This window comes from Saccostrea echinata, unplaced genomic scaffold (assembly GCF_033153115.1).
Source record: "Saccostrea echinata isolate AGI-Se365-2 ecotype Australia unplaced genomic scaffold, CSIRO_AGI_Sech_v1 ptg000001l, whole genome shotgun sequence".
Lineage (NCBI taxonomy): Eukaryota > Metazoa > Mollusca > Bivalvia > Ostreida > Ostreidae > Saccostrea > Saccostrea echinata.
Genome location: NW_026889750.1, coordinates 27,555,631 through 27,575,042, shown reverse-complemented (window position 1 = coordinate 27,575,042; position 19,412 = coordinate 27,555,631). Strand labels below are relative to the sequence as shown.

The 19,412-nt window shown below is 34.5% G+C and overlaps 2 protein-coding genes and 1 long non-coding RNA gene across 4 annotated transcripts in view; 2 read left to right on the top strand and 1 right to left on the bottom strand.

Moving 5' to 3' along the window:
• LOC133188591 (uncharacterized) overlaps positions 1-19,412 on the top strand; it is a 151,345-nt gene that overhangs the window by 36,792 nt on the left and 95,141 nt on the right. The gene's annotated exons all lie outside the window — the stretch shown is intronic.
• Positions 1-19,412, bottom strand: part of LOC133188546 (dual 3',5'-cyclic-AMP and -GMP phosphodiesterase 11A-like) — a 279,036-nt gene that overhangs the window by 193,514 nt on the left and 66,110 nt on the right. The gene's annotated exons all lie outside the window — the stretch shown is intronic.
• LOC133172977 (uncharacterized) lies at positions 195-18,975 on the top strand. 2 transcript variants are annotated; one of them, XR_009718982.1, is made up of 5 exons: positions 195-260; positions 7,259-7,311; positions 7,893-7,964; positions 16,903-16,952; positions 18,868-18,975. It is a non-coding gene; the product is annotated as an uncharacterized LOC133172977 (long non-coding RNA). The 2 variants fall into 2 exon arrangements; XR_009718988.1 differs by lacking the exons at positions 195-260; positions 7,259-7,311; positions 7,893-7,964 and adding an exon at positions 16,520-16,774.

Here is a 19,412-nt window from a genome sequence, read left to right as displayed (position 1 = left end):
CTGTCAAAAGCATATTCATATAGATAAAAAATGATATTTTTGAAAGCACATTTAATTATATATGTATACATATTGAAGCTTTGTCTATAATTTTAATGTCAAGACTTTTTTCTTCCTAATTAATACAAATTTAAAATCCGGAGATCTTTCATTTGTTCTTAGTTGTTTAGGTGTTAGTTACGTTGTGGAATTTCCTTTGTTTTGTTTGCTCTTCTTCACAGTTCACTGACTTCAAGTTCAGTATGCATGATGTGACTCATGTGAGTATCTTTTAAACCTCTTTTCTTTTTTTTTAAAATGACGTAAAAACAAGTGGCCAATCATCTTATACACGATTTTAACTATATTTGAGTTCACCGCCCGGGGAGTACAATGTTCCACAGGTACTTGGTACATGGGTCTTGGTGAAGTTGGTTTATATTAACCAGCTGTTAACAGATCCAGTCCAAAGACTATTTCTACCTACGTACACATGTAGCTATTGATAGCTACCTAGGTATTTAAATCTACCCAAAGTAGCTATTTTTACCTACTTTTTGCTATTACTTGCATTTTGTGGCCAAACGGCGCACATGGTGAGTACCAAATTTGATACTTGATACAGTCACACTGATGATGAATACGCCAAAAAAATGATTACTTCGTAAATGAACTTTTTGAATTTATTTCTAAACAAAATTGTTTGGTAACCACCATTTTGCGCCATTTGGCCACAAAATGCAAGTAATTCAAAAAGTAGGTAAAAATAGCTACTTTGACTAGGTTTAAATACCTAGGTAGCTATTAATAGCTATGTAGGTAGAAATAGTCTTTGGACTGGACCTGTATAAAGCATATGAAAAGTATACAGGCTCTGTAATGGCATCAGCTCCACTCGCTTGTTTACATGGCTTGTTCTTTGAAAATAACACTGCACTTCACGCACCGGACGTCTCGGAACATTGATTACTTATTGTAAGAACCCTCACATCTTGAAGATAATTCCTAATATTTTAATTTTTAACATTTTTTCAAACTTTTCTTTAACATGCCCATAAACATGATAAACAAGTGCAAATTGTAAAATCCGATTAAAAACAACAAGTTCCAGTCATTTACACAGTTCTAAATCCTAGAGGCATTCCGGGAAATTTATATATAACTTGAAGTATCTCAGAACCACATGCTTTGGCTACTTTATAAGTCTATGCACAAGAATTGAAAGCATTTTTTTAAAATTAAAATAAACATAACCAGTTGTATCTATTTGGAATTTCTTTATCTATTTTTGGTGCAGTATATATATATATATATATATATATATATATATATATATATATATATATATATATATGTTGTGTTCACCTGAAGTCAGGTGCAAGGTAAAGTAACTTTATAATGATAAATCAATTGTATAAATTTAGAAGTTTTTTTTTTAGATTATATATTTTTGGTCCAGTTTAGAAAAAAAAATTAATGTTTACCTGGAAGGTGGGTTGTAGGTGAACATTACTTTTCATAGTTTATTTTATCAATTTGGAAGTTCTTGCTCTATTATTAGTTCAATGTAGGAAAAAAATGTTACGTTCACCCAGAGGGTCTTCTGCAGGTAAACAAAACTACATGAGTATGATTTCTACAATCTTAGATCTCAGTCAGTCATAGAGCTAGGAATTATTCTATAAGTATCATATGGTCATTAAATAACATGTAAACTAAAAATTACACCTTAATTAATTTGCACACATCAACATGATTAAATCTTTTTATTGCCATGATGTCAGAAAACATATATAATATTGTTTTGGATGTATCCTCTTTATATGTTTTTACAAAAGTAGAAAAAGTTATTGAATGTATTTTAAATAGTAAATTACATTTATAAGGGAAATAAAATTTTTTGGTTGTTGTTATGTATTACATCATGTACTCAGTGAGTAGATTCTAGAGTAAACCAAATTAAAATTTGCCCTTTCATTTAGCTCTTAGTTCATTGAAATGTCCATCACTAAAGGATCTAACGCAACCAGACTCAGGTCACGTTGAATTATAACTCATCAAAGTAAAGTCACATACCAAAAATCAGCTCAATATCTGCAAGTGTTTAGAAAAAAAATTGCGGAAAACCCTTAAAAATTTAAATTGAAGAGGTCGTAATTCCGTCAAAAATCAATGAAGCAGAACGAAATGCAAACTTGATCTGTAACTCATCGAGATACACTCACATACCAAAAATCAGCTCAATATCTGCAACCATTTAGGCAAAAAGTGTGGAAAACCAAGTGGGACAGACTGACAGACAGAGAGAGGGACAGCTAGACAGACGGACGGACAGACTCAGAGGAAACCTATAGTCCCCTCTGGTTTCACCGGTAGGGGACTATTTAGATTGTTTCTAGAGTCATACACCCAAGAAAATTAATCCTTACAGACAATGGAAATGATTATATTAGGAGTTATCTTTCGTAGTTTTCATAACTGAAGAAGTTAAACATAAATACATCTCTCCTGCCTTTGCATGTATGTATAAGCACTTTTTGCACCCTTATATGTGCATAGAATAATTATCTTTATTAGTCCCCTACCGGTGAAACCGGAGGGGACTATAGGTTTTCTTATTTATAAACACTTAACAGTTCCCAGTGTTTTCCCTTTATTTCAAAGTAAAGTGATAGAGAACAATAAAATTTAACAGACTTTGGGTTGATGTTTATGAACAAATCTCTGTGGGCACTTCAACAATTAAATGTTGAATTTTTTAATTCAGAATGGTATTTTTATCAATGTAAGTGGTCAATTTGGCCAGTAGCTGGTTCTTAGGGAACACTCTAAGTTCCAATGTATAAATGAATTAGATCTTTTCTCCACTTTCCAGTTTGTCTTGTTGTGATTCTTGTGACATAACAAAGACAGGGAACAGATCAAAGATCCTCTATCTATTAAACTGACCAGACGAGTACTTTCTAAACTCTTTATGTATTATTTGTGGAAATCAAAACTAAATTTAATTTAGATACCTGTATCTCAATATTAAGCGAGTGAGAATGAATAGTGCATAATGAATAATATACTTATATATTGTATATTAGTATATGTACATACAAATATCTTACAACCATTTAAAGAATGAAATCTTTATCCTGCCTGTTTTATATAATGTAACTGTTATATGAAATAAGTGCTCTTGTGCTCCCCCATTCCCCACCCCCCCACCCCTCAAAAAGGGAAAAGTTTAATATTATCAGTCAATCTAATTAAAATTAGATCTTCCATTCGCTCCCCGATTTTTTATATGTTCCTCGCTACATATAAAAAATCGGGGAGCGAATGGAAGATCTAATTTTAATTAGATTGATTATCAGTTTACATGTAATGTGTATTTTCAAGTGTGTTGATTTCTCTTCTGGCCCTGGAATCATGAAACAGACAAAGATTGAATTCGAAATTTCATTCGTTTTTTTGTTGCTTGTTAATTATCACAGTGAACTAGGGCTGCATGCATGGGAATCGGCTGGGAATTTGGTATTGCAATATATTGTGATATTTTTAGCTGTATTGCGATATGTATTGCAATATTTTCAATGACAGTTAAAATGCTCTTTTTCTTATTTTATTAACCTTCAACTATAAGAAGAGCGTGTAAATTAAACTATTATAAATTATTTATTCATTGTGACAAAAAAAAATTTTGTTGATTCACTACAGTTTTGGAACGAAATGCAACCATACAACAGCAACATTTCGTTTGGTACTCTTTGGCACAATTGAAAACGTTTCTAACCTATTAAATTTCAAATTTTACTTAAGAAATCTAAAACCCAAGCAGTTTGTCGGTATCAGTACTGGAAAAACATATCGCGATACGATATTTTTAGCTCACCTCGACGAAGTCGAGATGAGCTTATGCTATACCCCCGGCGTTGGCGTCGGCGTTAGCGTCGGCGTCCCGGTTAAAGTTTTAGGAGCAAGTCCCATTCCCAAGTTACTATAAGCCCTACCTGGACCAAACTTGCATGGATGATGCATCTAGAATGGACACTGCCACACTTGCTTCGGATGCTGGATCTGACCTAGATTTTCCAGATGAGTGACCAGGTTAAAGTTTTTGGAGCAGGTCCATTCCCAAGGAACTATACGCCCCACCTGAACCAAACTTGTATGGATGATGCATCTAGGGATGGACACTACCACACTTGCTTCGGATGCTGGATCTGACCTAGATTTTCCAGATGAGTGACCAGGTTAAAGTTTTTGGAGCAGATCCATTCCCAAGTAACTATAAGCCCTACCTGGACCAAACTTGCATGGATGATGCATCTAGGGATGGACACTACCACACTTGCTTCGGATGCTGGATCTGACCTAGATTTTCCAGATGAGTGACCAGGTTAAAGTTTTTGGAGCAGGTCCATTCCCAAGTAATTATACACCCTACCTGGACCAAACTTGCATGGATGATGCATCTAGGGATGGACACTACCACACTTGCTTCGGATGCTGGATCTGACCTAGATTTTCCAGATGAGTGACCAGGTTAAAGTTTTTGGAGCAGGTCCATTCCCAAGTAATTATACGCCCTACCTGGACCAAACTTGCATGGATGATGCATCTAGGGATGAACACTACACACTTGCTTCGGATGCTGAATCTGACCTAGATTTTCCAGATGAGTGACCAGGTTAAAGTTTTTGGAGCAGATCCTTTCCCAAGTAACTATAAGCCCTACCTGGACCAAACTTGCATGGATGATGCATCTAGGGATGGACACTACCACACTTGCTTCGGATGCTGAATCTAATCTAGATTTTCCAGATGAGTGACCAGGTTAAAGTTTTTGGAGCAGGTCCATTCCCAAGTAACTATAGGCCCTACCTGAACCAAATTTGCATGGATGATGCATCTAGGGATGGACACTACCACACTTGCTTCGGATGCTGAATCTGACCTAGATTTTCCAGATGAGTGACCAGGTTAAAGTTTTTGGAGCAGATCCATTCCCAAGTAACTATACGCCCTACCTGGACCAAACTTGCATGGATGATGCATATAGGGATGGACACTACCACACTTGCTTCGGATGCTGGATCTGACCTAGATTTTTCCAGATGAGTGACCAGGTTAAAGTTTTTGGAGCAGGTCCATTCCCAAGTAACTATAAGCCCTACCTGGACCAAACTTGCATGGATGATGCATCTAGGGATGGACACTACCACACTTGCTTCAGATGCTGAATCTAACCTAGATTTTCCAGATGAGTGACCAGGTTAAAGTTTTTGGAGCAGGTCCATTCCCAAGTAACTATACGCCCTACCTGAACCAAACTTGCATGGATGATGCATCTAGGGATGGACACTACCACACTTGCTTCGAATGCTGAATCTGACCTAGATTTTCCAGATGAGTGACCAGGTTAAAGTTTTTGGAGCAGATCCTTTCCCAAGTAACTGTAAGCCCTACCTGGACCAAACTTGCATGGATGATGCATCTAGGGATGGACACTACCACACTTGCTTCGGATGCTGAATCTAATCCAGATTTTCCAGATGAGTGACCAGGTTAAAGTTTTTGGAGCAGGTCCATTCCCAAGTAACTATACGCCCTACCTGAACCAAATTTGCATGGATGATGCATCTAGGGATGGACACTACCACACTTGCTTTGGATGCTGAATCTGACCTAGATTTTCCAGATGAGTGACCAGGTTAAAGTTTTTGGAGCAGATCCATTCCCAAGTAACTATACGCCCTACCTGAACCAAACTTGCATGGATGATGCATATAGGGATGGACACTACCACACTTGCTTCGGATGCTGGATCTGACCTAGATTTTTCCAGATGAGTGACCAGGTTAAAGTTTTTTGAGCAGGTCCATTCCCAAGTAACTATAAGCCCTACCTGGACCAAACTTGCATGGATGATGCATCTAGGGATGGACACTACCACACTTGCTTCAGATGCTGAATCTAACCTAGATTTTCCAGATGAGTGACCAGGTTAAAGTTTTTGGAGCAGGTCCATTCCCAAGTAACTATACGCCCTACCTGAACCAAACTTGCATGGATGATGCATCTAGGGATGGACACTACCACACTTGCTTCGAATGCTGAATCTGACCTAGATTTTCCAGATGAGTGACCAGGTTAAAGTTTTTGGAGCAGATCCTTTCCCAAGTAACTATAAGCCCTACCTGGACCAAACTTGCATGGATGATGCATATAGGGATGGACACTACTACACTTGCTTCGGATGCTGGATCTGACCTAGATTTTCCAGATGAGTGACCAGGTTAAAGTTTTTGGAGCAGGTCCATTCCCAAGTAACTATACGCCCTACCTGGACCAAATTTGCATGGATGATGCATCTAGGGATGAACACTACACACTTGCTTCGGATGCTGAATCTGACCTAGATTTTCCAGATGAGTGACCAGGTTAAAGTTTTTTGAGCAGGTCTATTTCCAAGTAATTATAAGTCCTTCTTAAACCAAACTTGTATAGATATTGATCTTGGGATGTACACTAACTAGAAAAAATATGATGTGAGATTTGCCTTACTTATAGATAACCTTCGTCGAGGTGAGCTTCGTAATCTTTGATTACCTATGTTTTGTTTTTGTTAACGAATCGCAATACATGTACCGGAATATCTATATTATTGCACAGCCCTACAGTGAACCAAAACTCTAAATTTGCAGATACATGTAACAGCACTTTCTCTGCAGTTTGGTGATGCAATGTCAGATAACATTTTTATTTTGGACTGTTTCATGATTTTGGAGCCTATACTTATAATCTGGTATCCTTAAATACAAATTCCTGGCTCTTTAATTATCTGCTACAAGTGTCTAGAAGTTAAGCCACTTTGGTGGAATCAAATGAGTTTTTAATCAATACTTGATGCCACTTTTATGATCTGCATTCCCAGTCTAGGGGGAATTGTTCAGGGTTTCTATTTATATCAAGGTTGCCATATAAATGACCAACATAGTCTGTCCTAATTCATAACTGACTCAAATATTCTTCTGTTGAAACAAACGATAATAATAGGCAATGTTATTAGAACTAGATTACAATATCCAGCTATTTAGTGGGGTTGATCTGGCCTACAATGGCTGATCTCTAATCCCTGGGATTAAAGGTGGACACTGTGTTACACTGCTGGTGTATTAGAGACAGCTTTTTTTTTCAGTGTTCTGTAATCTTACTAAAAAACATTGATTTTTTTCCCCTTACTCTTTGTCGTCCTTTTGTGTTACCTTTCCGTGGTTTTGTGTTGTAGAGGAAGTAACAAAGAGATAGGTTTATCACAGGATTTTGTCCAGCCTGAAATACGTAAGTTTTCATGTTAAACACAACTATCGTACTTTATTTTGATGATTAAGGTATGCATGAACATGTCGATCATGAATTATCTACATTTTCTTTCTGATACTTCGTCATGTGTAAAAAGTATAGGGAAGGAGTAAACCTTATTTTATTTGTGCAGTCTTGAGATTACGTGACTTAAGTAATTGTTGATGTAGATTACTTGATGCTCTTATTAAATGGATGGACATGTAAAGTATGATTTATTGTCCAACAACTCAAATTTGGAGAATAATTGGGCTATTACATCTCCTCCTAAATTTCAGGAAGAAGTAGACAACATTTTATGTAAAGATGCAAAAAAAAATTTGATTTTTAATGGATATATGATACTATAAAGATTTTCAAAATATTATTTTCAATTGGGTTTAACCGGGTTGGCAATGTAACCCAGAGATGCCCTTGACTAAATATACACATTATAAACATAATCTAAGGTGTAATAAAAGTACGCACAGGATATATCTCTTTTCATTGAGTATATTTCATGTGGTAGCATCCTTTTCATCTGGGTTGAATAGTGTGTAAGAAATCTGTGTTGATTTCAGAGTGGAGACGTGAAAGCTAGCTTTCATGTATATGTGGTGAAGAAACAGCAGCTGGACTTGTCAAGATTACAGGTAGGCTCGATAAAAAGCTTTGAGAAAAATACGTAGAAGATTGATATTTAAATGTCTGAATGGTAGAGACAAGGTATTGAATAACTGTATTTCTTGTACATATATATTTAAGGTAAGTAAATAATTCAGAATTTTTTGAGGAATGTAATCTCAATTTATATAGTGCATTCAAGGAAAGAAGTATGTAGTATACTTGTAAATTCATAAAATGATAGAAAAATGATGTTTCATACAAAAATTTTTTTTCCCCACAAAGGAATGTAATTTCAGACTGTGCTCCGAGAAAGAAAGTATGTAGTGCCATTGATTAATGAATGACAGAATAATGGTGATACATACAAATCATTTTTTTTTCACAACATTGTAAACATTGTGTTGTATTGACTTTAAGGATTTGGGAACACCTTTAGAGCTTGTGTCATAAGACTACAATCTACACTGAAATATATTAAATATGGAATAATATTAATGTATAGGGATGATATGAATTTCAAAATGAAAGAACTTTTTTTCTAAAAAAAAGAATTTTCTTTTTCTGGAATCTTTCTAAGGAATAATTTCATAGGTGCAATATAAGATATCAGTGGTATATGATCTATAGAGAACACAGTCATAATTATGATCTATGTTATGATTTCTACAGTGGCAATGATTGTGGAAATACATTATTCATAAAAATACTGTGGTTGTAATTGCTGACATAGTCAATGACAGGATGAATATAGATATAATAAGTAATTAATGACTTCTGGGATATGCTTAGTATTTATCAACCCAAGTCAGTGACACAAGTGACACAGGACTGATGGGGTTGAATACTGGTATTTGAGACATTATAATGCCATCTATATCATCTAGTAGAGGCTTCATTACTGGCATCAAAAAGGTCATTGTTTCCTGGGAAAAAGGTCATTGTTTCCTGAAGTCACATGACATCCCTGATTTTAAAAAATAATACCATGCATCGTACATGTACGTCATATAAATTGTACCATACAGGCTGTTCATATAAATACATGTAATTCAATTAAGGAATGTTTTTAAGTTTTGTGTGAGTTATTGGTGTGTAAATCACACAGACTTAATTGTCATGTAGGCATATTTCATGAAGCGCGCTAGCGCTTCTTGAAAAATATGACTACGTGCACATCTGTGTGATTTACACACCAATAATTCACACTAAACTTAAAAACATTCCTTATATTTACATTTTACATGTTCAAAAGCACCAAAAATATACTTAATATTTGAATTATTCGCTGCCCTATATCGTTATATTTTTATTAACGTCTCTGTAGTTCATTGTGATGTCACTTTAACGTGAGCTTCTCCGTGCATATTTCTACACGTGAGTGTACACAAAAATGGCATTCAAATCAATTTTACAGTTGGCTTAGTAGAAAAACATAGCAAATGTAAATATTTGTTCATGCGAGAGTCACCTTGTGACTACAAGTATGGCACATCATGCAGGGCTCTCCATAATTGGGGCCATTTAAAGGCCCATTCTAAATTAAAAAAAGGTTTGGGTTTTTTTTCCCAGCTGAATATGTTAATTGTATTAATATTTCACCCAAAATTAAAAAGCATATGTTTGAATGTATATATGAAAACTAAACTTGCTAGTTGCTACTTATGTTCCTGTATATTGCAGAACAGAAATTTATTTGATAACAAACACCAGTGTGTAACTGAAAGCCCAAAGTGCGGCTCATGAACTCAGAGCTCAATAGACTAACATAAGAACAGAGGAAATTCAAACTGAAATCTGTATATTTTGTCAGGCAAATTTTTGTGTGAAACCTTCCCAGAATTCTTTCACTACCAGCATACCATGCAATAATGGCGAATGTAACAGGCCTGCAGTCATCGAGAAGAGTTAGTTCTTCCACAGAGCTTAATAGAAACAAAAAATAATTGCATCTAATACTTTACAATGCTTTTCGTTAAAAAATTGCAATATTCATACACCTCCATTGAAATGCAACTAATATGTGACGTCACAGTCTAGTCTGTGTCTGGTGCGGTTTGAAGTTTGAAGAGGCAGGTCTGAGTTACAAGTGTAACACTGTGTAAAGGAACTGCATTCACCCCAATAGTAACACTGTAAAAATATGTACTATATTTATGCAGTCTTCTGAATCAGACTTGCATTGTCTTTTTCACATAAGACTTCCTGTAATCAGTCTGTTACAATATTGACTGTAGAGTAAAAGAATGTCCAGTAGTGTATTCTGTATGGCTTTGTCTCGGTTGTGTAGGATGTCGACCCTTGAGCAAACTGGTATGTTTTATACATTTTATTTAGGGGGAGGGGTACATATTACCATTTTGAGACTTTATTTCACACTTACTTAGAATAGATATGTCTTCCAACTTTTGAAAATCTAAGAATTGACAAAATATTTTGAACAATGTTTGAAAATAAAAAGTCCAGTGTATTGTACATCTCTTCCAGCCTGTAGCTTAATGTCAGTGACACTAAGGGCAAAAGTATATTGGTGTACGTGTCATCATGGTTGTGTCATATTTCTTTAATAAGGTTGTTGCACATTGAACATCTCTGTTAGTGTTATGGATGTTAAATTCAAAGTCATATTGCAATTAAGAACCCTCTGTACATTAATGAAAAATGTTTTTTGGACTTTGGGAAATATTCTATCATTCAAAATATGTACATGTATTTATAAAAAGGAATATATGAAATATTGAGTTGATCTCTTTCATAGATCTTCAATATAGGATACATGTCCTTTAATACTCTAAGTAAAAATGTTCAAAGACAATTAAGAAAGTAATTCAGTAATCACTTTTTGCTGACTAAAATGGGGAAACACTCTAACTGTATGCAAGTACCATGTAATCAGAACTCTTCAGTATGCAGTGTATGGAGGATCCTTATTAATCATAGACAAAATATCAGAAGAAGATCATAGCTTCTACAGCAGAATAAAACTGCGTAGAAAAAACATGTATACACATTTAGATCATGCACTCAAATTTGTCTGTAGAGATTTAACAACTGTTAAGTGCACAAACTTCAAATGCCACTAACCAAAGATTTTTCTTCATTTTTTGTTCGTGCAGTCCTTAAACATGTTAAACATAAATTCAAGTGTGTTTATGTAATCTTTTTGGCAACTGCCTGAAGAAAAGATCAATGAACAATTAATAGCTGCAGCGCAATCGACAGTCATACATTCCTTGGTATAGGGGTGGCTTAGATAAGAGAATGCTTATCAGATATACAGCTGGTTTATCATTGGATCATCAACTTAAGAGGCATTCACTACTTAGTTTTAAGGCACTTAAAATACTCCACATTTACAAATGGAATATCTGAGAATGTAGAATTCTGCTTCAGAGATAAGGTTTGACATATGAATAGTTAATAGGATTAATAAGGTAAAGCATCCGTGAATCATGTATCATATTATATTTCAGTTTGAAGCCCATTTATGTTTTTATTAAATCCAGTGATAATGTAAAAGTTATGTACGTTAATAGATAAAAATGATGGTGGCATTGTTGCGGTATTATTTTCTGTTGGGGAAAATTCCATTCATTTATCACTTGGAATAGCTGGAACACTTTGTATGCTAGGATTGAACCATTAGCATTAACATTAAGAAACTAGATTTTAAGTTATTAAACATAATTACAGTATATATGGAAACATAACCTTGAACAAAGAGATTTTATGAACAATTCTATTTCAGTAATGGACAGAAATGTACATAGTTTATAAAATGACACATTGTAAAATGCCATCATAAAGTCCTTGCACTTTTACTCTAATATATATATATATTCAGGTTGTTGTAATAGCTAGGTCATGCAATACGGTGATTCTTGGTAGCTTAGTTCAGGTTATATTGAGTAGTTATAGGATTATATAGGTCTTAGCTAATGGAGTATGATTATAAGCCCCTTTCTTCTTGTATTATACAAAATATACTGGTAATTAAATCACTCGAAAACAAAGAACTCCTGTGTTGAAGTTTAATATTCATGTAATTCCCGCCATGAATATGGCCAGAGCATATATCGTAGTGTTTGTCGTGTCTGTCTTGCATCTAGCTGTCTGTCCATCCATCACACTTTGGATTTAGCTCAGTTTTAAAGAAACTATTCAAGATATTTTTATCAAACCTTATACGCTAATACATACTGGTGAAAGCTATTCAACTGCATCAACATTTTTATGCCCAGCTATGATTATGAATGAGGCATACAGTGTTTGCAGGGCTAGAAATAATTATTTTTGTTTACTGGTCACTTGGGCTATCGCCTTAAATTTTTACTGTTCAGCTTTGTACTTTCACTGCCCCACTGGGCCAGTAGATTTTAAAAAGACTGGCCCAAACCATAATAATAATAGTAATATTTTTTTTATATTGTGATACTTAGAATTAAGTACAACAAAATAAGAAACAGCAGAAGTTGGGACACACAACCCTGTCAAGTTAACTAGCCCGACTGTGAATGAATTTTATTATGCATAAAAAAATGCTGACCCAAAGGGCACGTGCCTTCTGCAATGTACTAACCCAGATTGAAAATTCACTGGCCCCAGACCAGCAGGCCATCAATTATTTCGAGCCCTGGTTTGTCTTGTCTGTCTTCCGTCTTTCCATCCTTTCATCTGTCTGTCAATCACACTTTGCATTTAGCTTAGTTTAAAAGAAACTTTACAGGATATCTTTATCAAACCTTCTTGGTTAGAGCTATTCAACTACATTTTTGTCCTTGACCTTTTCTTTGACCTTGACCTCACTTTTCGTAAATTTGTATTTAGTTCAGTTCAAAGAAAGTATTCAACATATTTATACAAACTTCATATGCTGATACATATTGATAACAACTATTCAACTTTGTTTTGACCTTGGCCTTTCCTTTGACCTTGACTTCACATTTCTTAATTTTGTGTTTAGCTAAGTTTCAAAGAAACTTTTAAAGATATTTTTATCATATTTAATATGCTAATACATTTTAGTGAGAGCTATTCATCTGCATCAACATTTTTTTACCTTGACATTCCCTTTGACCTTGACCTCACTTTTCTTAAATTTGCATTTATCTTGGTTTAAAAAAAAACAAATCAAAATATGTTTATCAAACTTCATATATGCTGAGATATTTTGGTGAGTGGTACTGAATTGTGCCATAAATTTATAACCTTAATCTTCTCTGTGACCTTAACTCAATTACCCTTAATCTTAAACAAAGAAACAAGGTAATTTTTTTTTCAACTAATGAACCCTGGGCAGGGCATTTATGTCCTATGGACATATTTCTTGTTTGACCTTGACCTTTCTTTGACCTTGAACTCAACTTTTCTTAAATTTGTGTTTAGCTCAGTTTCAAAGAATCTTCAAAATATTTTTTTCTGAACACACGTACTGGTACATATTGGTGAAAACCACAGGCCTTTGGATTGTTAAGAATTCGACTGACAAAATCTGGAAAATAAAATTATACCCCCCCCCCCCCCCCCCAGTTTTGTCAGTCTACTTAAAGCGATCCAAAGTGGTAAAAACTATTCACCTTTGTCCAAAATGTATGATTTTGACCTTACTTTTCTTTATTTTGCCTTTAGCTCAGATTAAAAGAAACTATTCAGGATATTTTTATGAAAGCTTATGCTCTGATACATGTACATAATTTGATAAGAATTTATCAACTGTGTCCAAATTTTTTTTACCTTGACCTTCCAAATGACCTTTGACTTCACTATTTATTTCCATAAAACTCAGTTTTAAAGAAACTATTCAAGATCATAATTTTCATCAGACTTCATACACTAATACAAATTTTCATGTTTTATTACTAATGAACCCTGGGCAGGGCATTAATGTATTATGGACATATTTGTAGTTTTTTATGCTCCAGTAATCGAAGATTCAGAGGTATATAGTTTTTGCCTTGTCTGTCCATCTGTCTGTTGGTCTGTCTGTTTGTCTGCTTAAACTTTAACATTGCCCATAACTTTTGATTGGTTGGAGCTATGACTTTCATATTTCACATGTGTATTCCTTGTGACAAGACCTTCCTTTGGGTACCAATATTTTTGAGCTCTTGACCTTGACTGTGGAGTTTGACCCACTTTTGCAAAAATTTTACCAACTTTATCCCTGGCTGTAAGTGGCATAACTTTGGAACAGTTGGTGCTAGGGCTTTCATATATCATATGTGTATTCATAGTGACAAGACCTTTCCATGGGTATAAATATTTTTGACCTTTTGACCTTGACCTTAGAGTTTGACCCACTTTTAAAAAACTTTAACCTTGGCTATAACTTTTATATAGTTAGCACTAGTGCTTTCAAATTTCACAGGTGAATTCCTTGTGACAAGTCTTCAGGATACCAACAATTTTGACCTTTTGAGCTTGCATGACTTTGGAGTTTAACCTTTGCCATAACTTTTGAACAGTTGGTGCTTAGGGGCTTTTATATTTTGCATGTGTATTTCTTATGACAAGGGTTTTCCCTGCGAATCATTAATTTTCACCCTTTGACCTTGGAGTTTGACCCACTTTTAGAAAATATTAACCTTGATGATAATTTTTAATGGTTGGTGCTTGGGCTTTCATATTTACCAGGTATATATTGACATAAGTCCTTTATTTGGGTAACGACATATTTGATCTCTTGACATTGACCTTGGAGTTTGACTTGCATTTAAGAAACTTTAACCTTAGCCTTAAGCTGCCATACAGGGGCATCAGTGTTTCACAAACGCATCTTGTTAAGTGTTGCAGTTCAAAGATACTTTGAGAGATACTATAATGTGCTTGAGCTCATGTCTTATTGATACTTTGCATGAGGACATTATGAATTTTACACTAGAGAATGTATATTGATCTGAAAAGCTGAGTAAATTTCACCGAGTGTACTCAGTACAAGAGCTTTTGTTCTATTGATATTAAAGAGGTGACAGGTTTAAGTTGTTCATCAGCAGATAACATGTATGAAAGTCCACACTACTGCTGATAATTATTCGACTTTCTTTTTCTGTCTAGTGTAATTTTATATGATATAAATGATGAGTTGGGTTTGCAATCTGATTTACTTCCTTAATTTGATACAATGTAAATGTTTACTAGTCTTTCAGACCACTTAATAAGCTTAACAATATAAAGTTTCAGTAGTGCCCTATAAAGTGCTATAATATTATATATATTTATAAAAAGAATAGCAAAAAGTGGGAATTTCCAATATAACAAATTTACAATTTCTTAATATTTAAGAAATTTGATAGTTGCATAATTTGCAATCAAAATATATACCAATCCATGCATGCAATTTTCTGTTTGTAGAAAGTGTGAATTAATGAGTTTTGAGCTCACCTGAGCTGAAAGCTTTTCTGATCACTTTTTGTCTAGCATCTTTCCTTGTGTAAACTTTTCACATTTTTGACTTCTCCTCAAGAACCACTGGGACAATTTCAACCAGACTTGTCAAAAAGCATCTTGGAATTGGGATAAAAGGGATTCACTTTTTTTTCAAATGGAAAACCACACCTCTTTCAAGAGGAGAAATTAAGAATTAGTGAAAATTTTATGGCATCTTTCAATAATGTTCTAAAAAAAACTGGGACAGAAAAGTTGAAACTTATGTGAAAGCTTTATTACATAGTGTAGATTTAAGTTTGTTCAAATCATACCCCCAAGGGTAGGCTGGGGCCACAATGGGCAATCAAAGCTTTAAATAGGAATAAACAGGAAAAAATCTTTCTAAAATTTCTTCTCAAGAGCAGCAAAGCCATGATTAGTCATATTGATATGGAAGCATAACCTAAGGTAGATTAAATTGGAGTTTGTTCAAATCATAACCCCTGGGGGTAGGATGGGGCCTCCCCTGATAGATATTCAAAAGTTTTAGATAGCAAATTATTAAGGGAAAAAAACTTAAAATCTAAATCTTCTCGAGAATGGCAAAGGGATGATTAGTTACATTGATATGGAAGCATCTTCAGGTAGTGTAGATTCAAGTTAACAAAAATGTAGTTCAAATCATGACCCTCAGGGATAGAATGAGGCCAATTAAAAGCTGATGCAAGTTTTACATAGGAATTAAACTCTGCTGAAGAACAGGAGGGCTGTAGTGATCGACTGGGGAGCATTGTGGCCAATGGGCCTCAATCTTGTTCATTTTTCACATCATCCCTCAAACTGCTATCCTGGGAGTTTGAGAAGGCAATGAATGTCTGAACTTTAAATAATTAATAGTTCCTGTAATTAATATACACTTCTAGTTGAATTAGCTTCTTTGAAGAAGATATTTATTATTAGATATATTATTATGAACATAGCTTGTTTACATCATGGGTGTTTAAGTGAAGGATACATAACATCCAGAAAGAAGATTTTTACAAGAATTTGTGGCTCAATTCAGCAGATATAGGTGTTTTAATGACCACCCATAAGCTAGCTGACAATCTCGGGAACAATGCCACTATTTTAAAAACCCATTGTTATTGATAAGAGGTTCAACAATTACAGTTGTGCAGATGCATCCAGCAGAGAATGAATAATTAAAGTGATTTGTTTTAGCAGAGGAAACCTGAGTCCACAATGCATACAGTATAAATGACAACTTTGCAGTGTGCTAGTGTTTTCTATAGAAGAATTAGGTTTAGTAGAAGTGACAGACAGATTCCTCACAACTAAGTATTGGTGAATGCTCAGTTATCTCAGTAATGTAGATTTTTGTGGTGCAGAATTATCTCGTGAGTGTAACACAATTGTGACAGTTTTGTGAGCCTGGGGAAAAGTATCTGATTCACATTTTTGAGAAAACTAAGTGGTATGTTCTGCCAAGAATGATACGATTTTGAGATTTCAGGAAGTTCGAAGTTTTTTTGTTTTTTTTGTTTTTTTTTTAATACATTTTAGAATACTTATTTCAAAATTAGGTGCATGTTTTTTTTTCAGATTGATGTGAAATATCCTTGAAGAATATTGTCAGGAATCAGTCACTAATTGTAAGTAGATTTTTTTCCAATTTTATTTTCTGCAAAAATCAGATAAAACATGAGGTTATGTATATGAGATTATTTTATTGATAATTCACGTATGGAAAATCCCAGGCCGGCAAATTCTGAAAATGAAAAGTGTACGTCACTTGTTTAGCAGGAATTAAGACTCTTATTATATACTTCATACATGTATATCATGGTATAGGTTCAAGAGGTTTTAAGTACATATTACTTATCATAAATATTTTATGATGGCATTATTTGAATGTATGTGCTTCACCAGTTGCCCTCATTCATGAATTTCCAAGGATGCTTATGATTTTTTACTCTCCCTAAAAGCCAGTTTTAATTTCCATCGGGAAGAATTTTACATGTATAAATTCAAGAGGTTTCAAGTACATGTGACTTATTATAAGAATTAGTTTGAGATGGCATCATTTATGTATCACAAATTGTCCTCATTTGTCAATTTCCCAGGATGGTAATGATTTTTATTTTTACTATAAAAGCCCGCTTTTGTGTCTCAGTTTCACATTTCATTGTTTGTAACAAAGAGGGCAGACACCACAAGACAGATACATAAGGCTAGTACATGTAATTAATATTACTTTTAGAAGGAATCACATTATTACATTGGTACAAAGGTTGGGAGTTACATGTAATTTGTAAAGTTAATAAGCCATATTCTTGGTGTAAGTCTTATTATATCCGTGTCAGTGTTCAGCCCCTAGCTGTCACACCAGGGCTATATTTCCACAGAGTTGGCAAGGGGTTGTTAAATTTCTGGTATTACTGTGGAATATAAATTCAACGAGATTTTCAAAAGATGAAGATGTCATGATATCCTGACAATGACAGAGGTGTTTCCATGGAGCTGCTGTGGCATATGCTACTACATTCCTATGGAGTTCGAACTGATGATTTACTGCACTCCCGCTTAGTGGACATGACTTGCTAGGACTGGTCACTTTACGTTCACAGCGTACACAATGCCCGGATTGCATGCAGGAGATGTTCTTTCTACTCAGTTACATCTCAAAGGACTGAGAGAGGCTCTGTGCAAGTGCCATCGACTATATCACTGTGTCCATACTGCAATCGTGTGTGTCACTTAGGTGTGCCAACAGAGCTTTGCGGTGTTGTAGGATACTCTACTCTGGCATTCTGCTTTTTCATGGATGCCATGGGTCATGGCCATGAATTGGCTGCCCTGGTGTGACAGGTGTTTAATGCCAAAAAAAACATGTCGCAAAATGCCTTAAAAATATTGGAACTTTTAGATGAGTATAGTACATACTGCAAGACCAACTATTAGTGTTATAATTTCTTTCTTAAATACCTTTTAAAAGATATTCCATAATAATGGTTAAGCAAGACTTAATATGAAATTTTGTTATCATCAATTATTGATTTAAACTTGATCATTGCAGTAATTACTGTACATGTACATAAGCTGGTATGAACTCAATATATAATACTAACATAGGAAATTATAGAATTTATATATCAACACAACTAATACTGTTATTGACTGGGTAATTAGTAATACCAGTGTACATATAGGGATTGGTCTGATTTAATTAGTAATGCCACAAGTTCATTTTATCAATAATTTATGGCCTAAACATACATCCCAGTTGCCTTATAGCACAGGAAATGATATAAGGTAGGCTATAACTTGAGAGGAAATAGAATTCTGAAATTATGTGTCATCTTCAGTTTTTATAAACAAAGAAGTCAGGGAAATAGATTCATTACCTTGACTTCCTTTTTTAAGCTCTCTCAGAATTAGTTCTGGAAGGGCACTCAGATTATTTTTAGCTGATGTTATTGATTTGGGATAATTTCATATCAACTGCAGTTTTTTAGTGTTCTGTGTTTTATCAAATCAGTGATGTTTTTTAATGTTGGATTCTTACAGATTTGACTGGAGAAATCAGGAGTCTTGTTAGTGTTTATAAACAAAGTCAAACACAACCAAACATTTGTTGGCACCGGTTGAAATTGATCGCTGAAACATCCTGCAATCAAAGGTTTGTATATCAAGACAAAAATTTTGTCTTTTTTTATGGTTGATTTTTTTTTTTTAAACTTGAAATTAAATATAGATTACTTGGATATATTGTGTTACATGCATAAATTAAAAAATCAGTGTGTAAACTATCAACATCAATAAAGTCATAGTATGGAATGAAAATTTAGAAACATTCAGTTCAGTTTTATGCAGAAAGCATGATGAAATAACAAATATTGGGTTCAAGTACAGAGTTAATATATGAATTAATGCAAATCACACTAGTACATTTCACATGTGATTAGTAGGCCATTAATATACAGTATAAGTATATCATTGAGGGAGTTAGCAAGATTCCAGTTCAGCAAAGGCCAGGACTATTTCCCGATTAAGCCGAGGGAAATAATCCTGGTCGAGGGGAACTGGAATCTTGCTAACTCCCACAATGATAT